At 36.8% G+C, this 15,283-nt stretch overlaps 1 pseudogene across 1 annotated transcript; it reads left to right on the top strand.

Annotated features, from left to right (window-relative positions):
* Positions 1-1,651: 1,651 nt before the first annotated feature.
* Positions 1,652-14,658, top strand: LOC145772046 (beta-1,4-galactosyltransferase 1-like; annotated as a pseudogene). The gene is made up of 8 exons (XR_014289277.1): positions 1,652-1,792; positions 5,023-5,223; positions 6,243-6,365; positions 6,576-6,692; positions 8,120-8,330; positions 10,174-10,324; positions 13,462-13,582; positions 14,328-14,658. The product of XR_014289277.1 is annotated as a beta-1,4-galactosyltransferase 1-like (transcript).
* The last annotated feature ends 625 nt before the right edge of the window (positions 14,659-15,283 follow it).

Genomic DNA, 15,283 nt, shown 5'->3' with positions numbered 1-15,283 from the left:
GTCCTATACAATAAGCATATGCCGTGTTATTAACGACAAGACGTGGTAAGTCTTTTAGACTGCTGAGGTGGGAATAAATGGAATGGAGTTCTAAAATAGTTGAAGCTATAAAGAAATATATATTAGGGCTTTAGAAAGAAGTTTTCTTGCTGCTATAGATGCTGCTGTTGATATTTAGGATGCTAAGCCAATAATGATTGCATTCCCAGCGAAATATCGCTACTAAAGTCAAGCCAGCTTATGGTTTTTGAAAACTTGTTTATACAGTATAGCTTAATCTAAACTTATTTGTAGGCCTTGTAAGTCATTAATTAGAATATGAAAAACAATAGAAAAGAAAAACAGTGAAAATAATAAAAAGAGTAAGAGGTTAAAATAAGACTCAGAAAAACAAATGTACTCTTAGTTATCTAAATAACCTAATCCATTTCTCTACTTAGCCTATTGTACATGACCTAAATATAAGGGTAAGCTCTGCAAAAGAACTAGCAAAGCCTCAATGCAATTAAAGTTAGCCAATTTAAAGCTTGTTTATCGAGAATTTAATTGGAAGGTAGAAATATTTTCTTCTTTCCTGCCATCAAGAATGTATTTGTGTTTCCTATCAAGACACAACTACATTCTGCTTTGTTGTATCTTGTTTTGCTTTCTTAAGATAATAATTCTAATTTGATCATATTAATAATATACAAAAGACAGGCAAGACACAACAATAACACAGGGTTGAGCATTACAACAGTATATTACATATTTACAAATAGTTCAACATTCAAACGTTTTCGACTTAACTTAAGTCCTCATCAGGAATCTGTAAATAATTATAAACTACAATAAATTTCACTTATGGTCAGTGCAAAAATACATTGACTACAAAATTATAATACCAATAGTAAAGTGGTCGCATGTTGTCGTTGCTCTCGAATGTTCTCAAATGCAAAGCAGACGTTGTCGGATTGTCAGATAGTGAGTCAGTCTAACCTAGTCCATCTTTTGGTTGAGGCGTTGTATCCAGACTTTTACCAGGTAGATGACGATTTAAGTAAATTTAACAGAAGGCAAGAAAGACAGTCATTGTGTCCACCTTCAAGCCTTTTGAGTATAAAATCAAAGTGTGCCGATTCATCAGTGAACACTCAAACCATCAGTCACCGAGCCGGTTAAAAACACGCCGTGACCTACAAACACTGTGATCTTAATTACAATTACAAGAACTGTGATTCTAATTCTTGCAAATGACAGTTGGTATTGTTTGGCTTTGAATCTTTATCTTCAGACTGCAAAGCCTTAATTGGTTATTCGTTGTAGTTTTGCATACTTGTAGAGGCCCTTGACGCATGGCCGATTTTACCGAGATTGGTAGAGTAGAGTTTCCGATTGTTGCAATGTTGTTGCCGGAGAATTATTCCACTCACTAGGTGCCGCTGAATAGAGAGTAATCCTGAAAATGCGTTGCTCAAGCGCACACCCTGAGAAGCGAACTTGCGAAGGATGATCTTGAGCCAGGCGCGTAACTACAGAGCTAACGGGGCGGACGAATAAAATTTGTGGTATTAATTTTTGTAACAAAAATCGTTTTTGTTGTGTTGTAAGTGTAGACAACATAAAAAAAACTGTGAAGTAGAAACGTAAGAATAATTTGCCACTAAACAAAATGGAACAAACTCAAACAAAGAAAAGTTTGTTATTAAAGGAATTTCTACAAAATCTCCAAAACGTGCTTTACAAGCACAAGAACACAATCTTCGTGGTTCTTTGCTTTGCTGTTGTGACAAAAATTCTCTTCACAACTCAGGTAAGAATTAAATAGCCTATATAAAATCTTTAAACCTTTATAATCTATTAAACTATACTAAGATTGGTTGAGGTATTATTGAGAGTAAATAAATTGGCATGCAAGCTATTCGATCATTTTCACTTTTTCACAAGTTTTGCCACTAACAGATTACGAGTTTGCTTTTCTGCAAGGCAAAACGATTACTGTACGAAATGACAACTGATTAAATTTATAGGTTAATGTATTAAACCCGGAGTCGGCGATCTTTTTCTAACTGCGGGGCAAAATCAAATTTTGCAAGATCTTGGCAGGCGTGTGTCTCCTGTAAAAGAATAGCCGTTTGTTGGGTGCCCTTCACTAGTTGTTTTATGCAGGGTTGAATTCCTGGGGGAGGGCTCGGTGGGCTCAGCCTCTCGAAATATGAAAAGGCTTGATGTAGGGGGGCTCAAGGGGGAATCGTTCAAGCTTCCATTTTTCAGCTCTTCTGGCAGAACAATAACTTCTCGACTGAACAAGTAACACGTTCGGCTTTCTAAAAACAGAACTACAAAAAAACACGAAGATAAATTATTAGCATTCGCCGTTTTCCGTGATTAGGTCCCATATTATAGTTAGCTAAATTCCATCTTGCAACCTACTGTAGGCTACATGTATTGTATAGTAAATCAAACTTTTGCAAATAGGGCAATAAAGAATGACATAACAAATTTTCTTACTCTTTTGACATTCTAGATTTGCACCAACTTGGAATATGCTTCTTGTATTTGGAGTTATTTAAACTGTTCTTAACTAAATAAGATATTAGTGTAACTATCACATCGGCTGCTTATTGGGTTTTACCAGCAAACCTGCAAACACAAGCGCTTAATTCAAGAAAAGCATATCCTCACTTTCCTATAGTCATTTTTTTTGCAAGTTTGCTTAGAATTGGCTCATACAAATAAATTTACAATTGAGTTAAGAGATTGGAATTAGCTCATGCAAAGCGAGTTTCAAGAGTAAGCCTACGCAGTAAAGAAAAAGCAAAGGAGATTGCAGTGTAGCAACCAGTCCAAATTTCAAACTTATAATTTTATTTCGCATTCAACCACGTTTTGTTGCTTCTACTTTTTTCTGTACCTCAAAATATGTTTTAGCATGGGTTGTTTTTCGATATGATGTTCAGAAATAAAAAACAAACTGAACAGTGTTTCATTTAAAAAAAAATAAAGATTGTTGGCTAACCTACAGTACACCGATTACCTAGGCCTATACAAAATTTGTCTATAACAAAATAGCTAGGTGTTAATAGAGCCCCCCCCCCTCCCCAAATAAAATGCTAGGAATACACCCCTGGTTCTAAATGTGGATTTTAGACTTGTCAGGCCTTCCACATTCAACTGCAGCAAGGTTATGCCTTCCAATACGACAATCAAAGTTGCCCGCTCTGAACAGCTATTAGACGGGCGCATGCTTTGGGTCAACACCACTCTCTACAGGAGCTTTGTAAGCTACAATTGCTGTCTCCATTTGTTGTCATTCGCTTGATTGCAATAATCAATTACAAGTGCTTACCACTAGGAGGTTGACAACTTGAGCCCCTGGCCGTAGCCTACTAACACCAGTTTTGACAGATTCGGATGTATCACTTTGATGCGTTGATGTAATGTATTCAGAATATCGTCTCCTATGGCAGTATCCTTGACAGGAAGCAGCAGAACAAGGTTTTAACATACAATGTTTACTTGACGCACAAGTGTTGCCAGCTGAGCTGCATCTGTCGTGTCTGTTCTCTCATCTGTCGCCATTGAGAAGAACTGGAGATATTTAAGAATCTTTTTGACCAAATTTTACGCGCTCAGACATTTTTTCTAATCGCCAGGTTAAGGTTTTTGGTGCAGTTCTTGGTTCTTCACGGTTATTTGAATTTTTGTAGTAACACGGGTTCCAGTAACATCCATCATAAACCTTATCTCAAATTTGCCATCAATAAACGTTCAGTTGTCTTTTGCTATTGCTAGTGCTACCTTGTAGCTGGCAAAATTATCATTTACTGTTTCATCGGTTTTCCTTTAGAACTTATAAGAATCTTACTTGTTGAAGCAAATTTTGATTAAATTAAGTTTGTCCTTCCTTGTGTAGACTCACTACCTTTCAAAAATTAATACGTTTTGTGTCATTGTGGCGCTTTATGTTGAATTCCTTGTTTACAAAAACAAAAACGCTTCAAATCAAAGACGTACGCCTAACAAACTGATCAATGAAAAGTACTTGTTTTTTTATTCGGTTGTAAAATAACATACCACTGGGCAGACCATATACTAATATACTTCGTAATGAAGCTGCGGCCGTATAATTTTCCTTGGCGGGCCATGGATTGCCGGACCATATATTAAATGATGCAGTGTAATATTATTTTCAGTTTATGTTGTTGAAGTTACTGCAATAAATTCATGGCCAAGATAATCAAAATTGGTTGAGAAAGACTGCATTTAGGCGCTAACATGGCGCAGTGAGTAAGGCGGTATCTTTCCAATATAATGCAAAACCTGATTCCTCACCCTATTCAGTTATTGACAAACATCGTTCATCTCTACCCAGGGTGTAATGAATTGGGTGGGCGTAATTTTTGAAGGAAAGGCAGTCGAGAGAAAGGTACTGGCCACCCTACTCTCGTTAGTACCGAAGGCTTAGGTGATGACAATCTTACCAGAAGCTCAGTAAATGAGTGTGGAACCATATTTTACTGTGTGTGGCTTCAAAAATTGTTTCACTGCCAACAACATAACAACATGGTTTGGTTTTGAATCTTTATCCTCAGACTCACAAAGCCTTGATATAGCTTATTTCTGGAATTTTCGCATACTTGCGGAGGCTTTTGACGCAAGCACGGTTACCGAGATTGACAGAGTGAAGTTTTCGATGGTTAAAGTGTTGTTACTGGGAATTTATTCAATTAATTAGGTGTCGCTGAATGGAGAGCAGTCCTTAGAATGCGTTGCTCAAGTGCACACCCCGAGAGTTGAGCCAACTCCGTTTAATCTTGAAGCTCCATCGTTCACGAAGTCACGTGCTTTCTACAGTAGTGTGTACTGTTTTGGGTAACTAAGCATGCTTAGCTCACAACGTTGCTAGGCTTTGGCTACGACATTCTCTCACACAGTGATGTGTAGAGAGTTTACAATATTTTAACATGATGATGACTGACATTCAAAAGAACATTTTGCAGCTTGTTGTTTGGAAAAGAGTAAACAAAGTTTGTTTTTCAGATACCATCGTACGTGCAAATAAAAAAAAAACCTTTTCTATTGAAATCGATAACTCAAACAACTTCTCAAAATAATAAAAACAATAGTGAAAAAGAAACAAATGTCAGAAATGATACAACTGTCAAACAACTGAACATTTCACTGGTTAACGACAAGGTCGCTTCTTTGCCTTTATGCCCGGAAACTCCACCTGCTCTTGTAGTAAGTAAGCGTTTCTAATTTTATTATATATGGTTTTAAAAGTGTTTCACTGACAAAGTCATATGGTTTGTACATACTACTGTGGATAATTAGCTTAGCCGCTGGTTCGGGGACTGGTGCAGAAATGCGTACAATTTTTGCATTTCACAACGGATTTTGTTGTCTCCAGTTAAATTCATTTTAAGCGGATTTACAGCAGTAAAACAGCCATACATCGCCTTTATTGATGTCTCAAGATTGTCGAGTGATAAATATGCACCTTATGATGACCCAGATTTTAAGCTGTTTTATAATCGTTGCTTTCGAAATCTATGTAACGCAATGTTGTCAGAAATTTGTCTACAAATTTCAAATATTTTTGGACAAAAGTTTGGATGTGGAGAAGTCTTGAAGTTCTGAAAAAAAGAAGCGGAATGGAAAATCAGATCCTGTTAATCCCGACACTTTCGAAACCTTTCAACAAGCTCCCACCTTTAAAGGAAGAGAGGCGTTGCACAGAGCCTCCTGCCGAGTCAGGAGTGATAAAAGCAACATCTTTCAATGGAAGATGAGTTCGGATCCAATGTGTCATTGTGGCTTAGTAGACGAGCAGGCGATGAAACGAGGGACTGAAACACACCTTTAACAACTGCCCCCTTGGCCCATCTTGTGATGACAACGACTTAAGAAACATTATCAACAATGTTCTATCTGGCTCCAACGCTGTGAATGAATGCATGAAAAAGTAACAGTAGTTTTTCATCAAACATTTGGGGTTGGTTCGGAGATTGGTGTAATCAACTTAATGACTATAACTTTTACGGTTTTATGTTCATTTGTTATCTTCGCGTTCATTAGGATACTAAGAAAACAAGACACTTATATTGAAATACTTTTATTAAACCACTTTGATTTTTAGTTGTTTTAAAATCACAAAGGAGTGTTCGCAATTTCCTGTTTAGTGACTTAATAAATTTTTGAGTTTGGTTTTTAATCAAAATAGTAATATCAAACACATAAAGTAGCATTATTTTTATTAGGGACAAAAAGATGTCAAGCCGGAGCCAAAAAATCCCCCATTTTACAACACAATTGAAAAAAATAATCCTCTAGTGATCGATGGGGGTCGCTATAGGCCACCCGAATGTAAAGCTAGGTGGAAGGTGATATAACATATTACAGTAATACGGGACATGTTTAGACTTAATTTGTAACGTTTAAAAAAAGATTTATTTTATTTACCTTGATAAAACCGCAAGATTTGAAATTAAAGCCTGATATTTCACAATACTTGACAAAGTCGACTTTTAATTTTAAATGTAAGGAATTTCAGAGAAGTTTGCCGTCATCGCGATGCCATAGCATTGTTTCAGGTTGCAATTGTGATTCCTTTTCGTAATCGAGACGTGCATCTACAATATTTCCTACATTACATGCATCCAATTTTGCAACGTCAGCAGTTGGAATATAGGATCTACATCATAAACCAGGTGAATGTATTGTGAGGTGATGAAGAGTGGGAAACCGATTTTCGTTTTATACAATTCTAGTAAAAACAATCTGGCTTGGTATAAAGCAGATTTATGAAATCCTCAGTAACCAACGAGTTAACAACATAGTCAAAAACCAAAACTTCGTCACTAAACATTTTATTATAAATTCTTGTTTAGATTCCGCAATGATTTTTGTTTGTCGTATCCAGGCTTACACCTGGTGGTTGAAGATTTAGATTATGTGGACGGTAAGGCAAGGAAGCCAATCTTCGTGACCACCTTCAGGCCTGCCTTTAAGTGTTTTACCAAAGACATAGCCACATGCTCTTTCATGGTGTCGAGCCGGAGCCCTTTCGAACGTCGTTCCAGGGCTCTCACCACTTGGCAATGCAGCCGACAAATGATTCAAAAGGATGTACAGTGTTTGATAAACCAAATTGATAAAAAGCAGTTTTTTTTTTGTTTTTTTTCATTTGTTACACGCCAATAAAGCAATCTTCATCGTGGCTTAAATACATTGGTGAAGTGGTACCAAGCAAACTACTAAACAATTCCAGTAGGGAACGTATCATGTGGCCTATAAGTATGTAATTCATAACCTATCGTACATGATTGGTTGGTTTTGAATCTTTGTGCTCGGACTGACAAAGCCTTCCTAGGTTATTCGTGGAAGTTTCGCATACTTGTAGAATGTAGATACGCCTGACGCAGAGCCGGTTACCGAGATTGACAGAGTGAAAGTTTTCGATTGTTGAAGTGTTGTTGCTGGGGAATTATTCTATGCACTAGGTGCCGCTGAATGGAGAGCAGCCTGAAATACGTTGCTCAAGCGCACACCCCGAGAGTCGAACTCGCGCCGCGTGATCTTGAGCCGGGCGCGTAACCACTGAGCTAACGGGGCAGACTGAATAATCATTATCACGGGATACTCTGTGGTAATGATATAATACTTTATAATTTAACTTTAACTCTATTTTTGTTGCAATACCCTAAATCAATTGTGTGTATATTGTGAATATATACTTGGAGTAAATGAATGCATTGCAAAATGGTGTAAAATACATTACAATGTACTATATGATGCATATGTACCATTATTTTTGTAAAGGTAAATTGATTAGTTGCATTTCGGCTAGTTGAATTACTAAAAATAAATGTTTCAATGTTTATGCAGCAGTAATTATGTTAGACAGATAAAACCAAGCAACCACACGGCATATAACATCATACAATTAGAGTGAACATATAACTATAAACTATATGTTCACTCTAATTGTATGATGTTAAATACTGTGTGGTTGCTTGGTTTGATCTGTATATGGTTAAAGAAAGTCACCTCTCTACCAAAATTGTAGTAATTATGTTGAATACCACTTTGTTAGTTAATTGGTGTAGTGAATAATGTAATTTAATATTATCAACAGTTTGGCAATGGGAAGTTCAACAGAGCAAAGCTTATGAATATAGGATATGCAGAATCCTCTAAAGATTTTGACTTCGATTGCTTTGTCTTCCACGACGTTGATCTTATATTGGAGAACGATTACGCGATATACAGCTGTCCAGAAAAGCCACGTCATTTGTCCGTGGCTGTGGATAAGTTTAACTACAAGCTTCCATATAATACAATTTTTGGTAAGAGTTTTGTTTAGTGAAATGATCTACTGTGACTCATTCTTATGGCCATTGTGGGGATTATTTTGGCCAGGTAGTAATGAGATCATTGGGTCCTAAATCAAGTCGCTTGTGAGAAAAACGCACCATATCCATAAATACGAGGTGCTTTCTTCGCCTTTCTGTTTCCTTCCTTTAAAAAGGTTAGAGACCACTAAAATTATCCCAATCACGAATCTAATAGTACTTCCTGAACCCCTGTCAACGGTGCTGGCAGTCGCTAAAGAGAAATCTCCACCACCAGATGTTGGCAAAGATTGTTTTCAAGGTGATGTTCACACATCAATGCGTGTAAGAAGGTGCAGCGTACAACAAAACGGCAACAAAAAGTTTTAATTTTATCTTTTTTAATGCAAGTAGATCAACCACGTAACATTGTTAGCAACTTCTGGCATGCATGAGCCGGTAAAATTGCTGTTCTCAAGTAAGGATCAACGTTACCCTCAAGGAGTTTAAACTGTGCCTGCACATATGGTTGCATATAGTCCTAGGAACCACTTTGGAGTACATTACATTTTTTGCTCTAGGAAACTCCGCTTCCGCCGGATCATGCTAAAATCCATTTAAGCATGGAGACTGAAGGTAGACAAATATATGTAAACTTTGAGGCGAAACTTAAACACTAAACAAAAAATATCTGAGATTTTTTAAAAATTGGCTCTTAGGGCTGTCCTTTCCCTACTGCATGTGTTTTGATTTCAGCACGACATATGCAACAAAGGATTGTTGCGTTTATATATAAATTTCTGATTTATTTTGTCTCTTTTTGGTTTCTTGGTCTATCGTATGTGTATGGTTAATAGAGCAACCCTAGTTATGATTCAGCAAAATTCACCAAGCATCGATTGGTTCTCTTTTCCCTGGTTTCTTTTTTCAATTTTACATTACGCTTTGGTGAAATCACTCAGCATGCTCACAGAAATAGCAAGAAAACACATTTAGTTATTTAAACATTTTAACAAAAAGCATATAAAAAACTCAACTCAAGATCTATCTCTTGTCAAATCTGAACATGAAAAATACCCCTCAATGATTTCATTGACTTTAAAAAGGCCCAATTCCAGCAGTTAAGCTTTAACTTTTCTATCGTTTTTCCACAGAATCTTAACAGAGTAAAATGTTTAGGCAACACTTTTTCCGGTATATCAAAGCAGCATATAATCATTATCGAAATTCCATCAGAAAGGCAAATGACCAAAATAATTAAAACGTATTCATTTCAAAAACCCACTTGTGGAGTTTAGGCCCTTCCTACATACCTGGATTTAATTACATGAAAATTTGCAATAAATTATATTCAATTGCAATTGAACCAACTCTTCTACACAGATAAATAATAATGCCGGTGGTATAATCCTCATAGAAAACATTCATAACGAAAATGGACTATACGATTGTTATAATTACGCAAAGTACACAACTGTCCAGTGTCCAGGGATTGTGAGAGCCTTGGCTCCAGAACATTTTGAAACAAATTAGTCTAGTTTTAACCTCAGTTGCTGTTTGTAAACTCGCTTTCTTTACACCACTTGCTAAGTTAATGTTATTGAGCTAGCAACAGGAGTGAGAACAATTTGAAAAAACTGAGAAACAGTATATGATTGAGCAAAATGTTTGAAAAGCCTGGTTAATCAAATAAAAATTAAAAATGCCTACATATTAAACTCACGTTTAGCAAACAATTATTGTATTTTTTTTAGGTTTTCAGGGGCATCCTACCAATAACCTCTTGGATCTGATACTATCGTCAAAGCAAAGAAAGAATATTTTCATAATTGTCGACAATATGAGATTATCGTTTCAGGTGGTGTAACAGAGTTTACGAAGGAACAATTTAAGGCTGTAAACGGATATTCCAATTCGTTTTGGGGATAGGGAGGAGAGGATGATGACATGTACAACAGGGTGAGGAGTAGTCGCATGGATATATCTAGATACCCAGCAACCATTTCCAGGTAAGTTGTTGCATTGATTGCGTTTTTGCAAGTTGTATTGGCAGACTGACAAAAACTGTTCTTCATTTCATCAACTATGTAGGATACTTTTAAACAGCTATCTTTTCCTACAGACTTTTAACATTGCAGGCGCATTTCATGAAGAATGAACACTTGCTAATTGGAAAACGTTTTTCTCTTCCTCATTATTATACTGTAGTTTGCAATATTTTAAATTAAGTAGCCTACGGTAACCTAAATGAGTTTTTTGTTTGAAAAAACCAGCAGACAATTGTACGAGTGCTCTTAAATTTCGTCCAATCGGTTTCATTGCATAACTTCAAAAAATAAAAAACCAACCTCTTTTATATTGCCTGTTGCAACAAGGTGTTCTAACCCAGGGATATCTTAAGGCGATACAAAGGCTCGCTTTGTCTTTTTCTCACGACACGAAAATAGCGTCAGTTGGTATCGCGTCAAAGATGCCGCTCTTTTCAAATTTCAGAGCGTTGTGTGGTGCTGCTGGTACAGTCAGCTAGTGTGCAAAAGACAGTTAGAAAATGTTATGTAAAGCAGGGCTTTCCAAAGTGGGGGTCGCGACCCCTTGAGGGGTCGCGAAACGAACTTCGGGCGTCGCAGAAAGTAGTCTATTCAAATTTTACACAAACCACTGCACATTAACACTAATGTGCAAGATGCTGTGAAAGTTATAACCTTTATTAAGAGTCGCGCACTCAATAGGCTGCTCGTATTTTGTAAGTTTATATAGTTAAATATAGAATAGTTTAAAACCTTCTTTGCTGCATTGTTAACGTGGATTTCAAAACTAAAGCGAACGCTTTCAAAAGTTATTAGTGTTAAAAAAATAAGTCGTGATTTTTCCAACGAAAAAAAGTTTAGACTTTGTCTGCTGTTATTGTAAAGACGTTTTTGGAAACGCTTTTCAAATCATGCTATGTGTCAGGTTTTCTTAAAAAAGGGGAACGAATTTAATTTGTCCTTCCAAGGTAAAAACATTTATGTTTTTACATTGAAATCTAAAGTTGGGGCGTTCATCAAAAAATTAAACATCTGGAAACAAAAGATTGATAATGATTTATTTGAAATATTCTCATTAACTGAACATTTTTTGGCTAATAATGGCGTGGAATTAAATGTTATTAATCCTCTAGTTGTCGACACTTGTCAAGACTGTGAGAGTTCAAAAAGTATTTTCTTCTAGAATTAGACAATACCAATTTAGATTGGATCCAAAACCCATTTGCAATGCACAAACAAAATACCGAGCACCTCTCTTTCAAATCTCAGAAAAAATTTGCTGAATTATCTTTTGACTCTTAAATTTTTGTGGCTTGCTTTTATGGAAAAAGTTTCACACTTTTTGGCTTAGCCTAAACTTAGAGCGGAATATACACCATTATTATGGCTTAGTTAGCAGTAACCACACTCCTGCCGTTTGTCTCTACGTATATGTGCGATTGTGCGTTAGGGAGGGCCGTCGGAAACAGATCGCTTAGCAACTCGAGTTTCTTAGGAGGTTCGTCGAGTAAATGACGAAATCGAAAACCATTTTTTAATTGAACGCCATAAAGACGGTGCACAACTAGGGGCGAGTTTAACTGATGGGGGCCTGGGGTACTCTTAGATGGGGGAGCCCGTGAAAAAAAGTTTTTTGCGCCGAGGGCGCGTAAAACATTCCGAGTCTAGCAGCAGCTGCTCTTGCAACCGCAACATTCCTGGACACAAAAGATGATTTCAATCCGACGATGATAGTCGACAAAAACAAGCTCGTTCGTGCACGAAAACAGTTACGTTTACAGACGAGTCACTTCGCGTCCAGTTCGCTCGGCACAATAGCTGAAGGCCTTTACTTTGATGACAGAAAATGGATCTCAGCTCTTCCATCGCCATCCAGTCAGAAAGGCACTTGGAATAGATCCGTCGTTCCATGGCAATATCATTGCAACATGGCCGATTTCGCTTTTCAAGAGTGGTGGATCATGTCTCACGTGCATGCAGTAGAACATTCCTTACATACATATTATGCATGTGACCTCGACCACCGAAGGAAATATTCTTGTCCATAAAAATAGGGATAAGCTCACGGAAACTCTTTCAGGCCATTTGCATCCTCACTACCATAACATAGCCTACTTATAGCCTCCCGACTGGCTAATCATGCCACGATAGCAAAAGTCCAGAACAACGTCGAACTCTGCCTTATCAATTGTCAGCAGTTGGCTCCAAAACTGCCTTTATTTTGCTAGTTATGTGAAGAATGCAAAATAGTTTCTCCGTAGTGATGGTTAAGCAACAAGCTCAGCGACATTTTTGCGGTTGTTTCCTGTTGATGATGGCATCTAACCGTGGTGTGTTTGTGCTAACTACTACTCGCAAGTCAAGAATCGAATCAACGTTTGTTTGTTTTTTATAGGAAGCAGGCAGGAATATCCTGATTCCCTAATTATTCCTTTATAAGCCTAACTAACACTAATCATTCAGCATTCCCGCATCCCACAGGAACAGCTCTCGCACCCCAAAGGGGTGCGGGCACCACCGGTTAAAAATCCCTAGACTAAAGTGTTAATTAAATATCATTTGATCACATAATTGAATTCTTTTGTTGTCAACTGATTTCAGATACACTTAAATTAGGATTATTTCAACAGCAAAGTATCCTGGAAATTGTTTTCAAGCAATATTAAGTGCTAGAGGCAATTGAACCCTTTGGTAGTTCTTGAAGAAAAAATATTCTGTATTTCTAGGGCTAAAGAAAAATAATGCAATTTTTTTTTCCAATCTTCGTTTGACTTTTTCTTCCGGCTTCTTGTTCTACTCTTTTACAAATAACAATTGAAGTTTTCCATGCAAAGTTTCCATTTCAAAAATAGTTAATTTTGTGTATCTTGTTCTTGTAAATCCACGACTTTGATGTCTTTACTTAAACTTTGTCCTGTAACCTTGTAACAAAGATAAAAAGTTACAACTTCACTATTTTACAATTTCTCAATAATGTGCTTTCTCAAAGCAGCCATAGGTTGCATGAAAATATTTGGTCTGTAATAGAAAACGTATTTTTGTATAAAATACTGCACATTACTGTAGGTTGAGGACTCAGCATTTGAGGAAAAACGATTATTATTAATTCTTATTTTCAGTTACCATATGATACAGCATAGAATGGACAGAGGAAACGAACCAAATCCTGAAAGAATGACGCTCATTACAAAAACATCTCAAAAGATGCGAAGAGATGGATTGAATAGCCTCAAATACAAAGTGTGTTTGCAGTATATTATGAGCACCAATTTAAATTCAAAAATAGATACTCTTACTTATTTCACGTTACAAAGTTATGTTAAAAGTTTTTCTTTGTTTTAAGGTTAAAGTCTAATTCGCCTACCAGAGAGATTGATCAGTGGTTGCGTAAATTGAAAATAAGTACAGTATTAGTGCATGCAGCTGCAGTGTGATAGTCCTAAATTAATACTGCCCTTCCATCTTCAGTGCTTCCCAACCTTTTTCAGCTTGCGACCCACTTGTTAATGCAAGTTTTATTGTGCGACCCACAACGAGATATGACATCTTTATTATGGCACCTTACTACTGTCGTAGGTACTGAAATAGTTAATGCGACACAACACATCTAACTGTTACATTTTTTTACACTGTTGCATAATTGTTACGTAATGATAATGCAATAATTTCCCTATCTAATATAAACAGGGTGCACAATTCATAAAAATGGAAAGTCAACAAATGAAGAGTAGCGGTGGCGAAGGCGCAGTACTGTTTAGCCTACTGTAAGACCAAACTGCGGCTTGTGAGATCCATAGTAAATGTCGCATTTTTCAGAAAATTTTAACATCCAGTGACGTTTAGAAATGCTTCGAGACCTACCTGAAATAGCTTTGCGACCCACAAATGGGTCGCGACCCATCGGTTGGGAAACACTGGGCTAGGCTTAGTACGTTTTTGTCATTTTGTTAGTTTTTGAAAAAGTGAAAATTCTTTTTTGTTGTAGGTTGTGGAAAGAGAAGACAACATTCTATACACAAACATCACTGTGAATGTTCTTGGTCCTCCATGAAAACCCAGATGAGATTCATTTCATGGTTTCATTTCGACAATAGCGTAGCAATAGAATGAAGCAGTGTTTATCAGTTTTCTGCCAAAGAGATTGCCTATAGTTACATGTTTTTAGTTTTATGTTCCATCTCAAATCTAAATATATGTGCTGGGAAGTGATAAGGTTTGAAGTGTTACACAATAAAATAACGTTATTGCAATGTCGTCATTTTAGAATTGTAATGGTGAATATTGTTCTCATTCCGACACCAGCAAATTCAATTCTACACACACTGCTTTCTATAATGAAAACATGAAAATGTGCTATGTGGTTATGGCCGTGGTAGTTTTCATCTTGAAACCCAGAGAGCCGTCTTTGCAATGTCCGCATTAGAGACTTTGCACTATAGATCCAAGCTAGATCACTGAGACCGACAATGTAAAACCTTCGCTGGTGGTAAGGATTCAAACCATCCAATAATCTGAAGTTTGCAGTATCAAACTTGAGGGCTGCAGTTACTTATATTTTGTTCAGCTTACCTTCAAGATTAATTTCAGAGAATTTTTTTATTTTCATTGTAATTTTGTTTCTGAATGGTTTTTCAGTTCGGTGGTTTTCCCAGTGGACAATATAAAAGTGTTGCCAATATTAAAAAAAGAATTACTGAAAGTTTTGCATGTATAAACGGCACCATCTTTTTGTGAAAAGTCAAACACATTTGAGAATTGAGACTTTAAATTAAGTTGTTCCTTTAGAACCAATTGATTCAAGGGATAATCTCCATCTAATAGATCTCGCTTTGTAAGATGGTGCACCAATTTGTCTCTGCGCAGGTTGGCTGGGGAAATCCCTGACAGTGCAGGCAGGAAGTCAATGGAAGTTCGGCAAAGACAACCGGTGATCATCCTCAT

This window comes from Aplidium turbinatum, chromosome 1, assembly GCF_918807975.1.
Source record: "Aplidium turbinatum chromosome 1, kaAplTurb1.1, whole genome shotgun sequence".
Taxonomy (NCBI): Eukaryota; Metazoa; Chordata; class Ascidiacea; order Aplousobranchia; family Polyclinidae; genus Aplidium; species Aplidium turbinatum.
The sequence above is the reverse complement of the archived record's forward strand: the minus strand, read 5'-3'. Positions and strand labels throughout refer to the sequence as shown.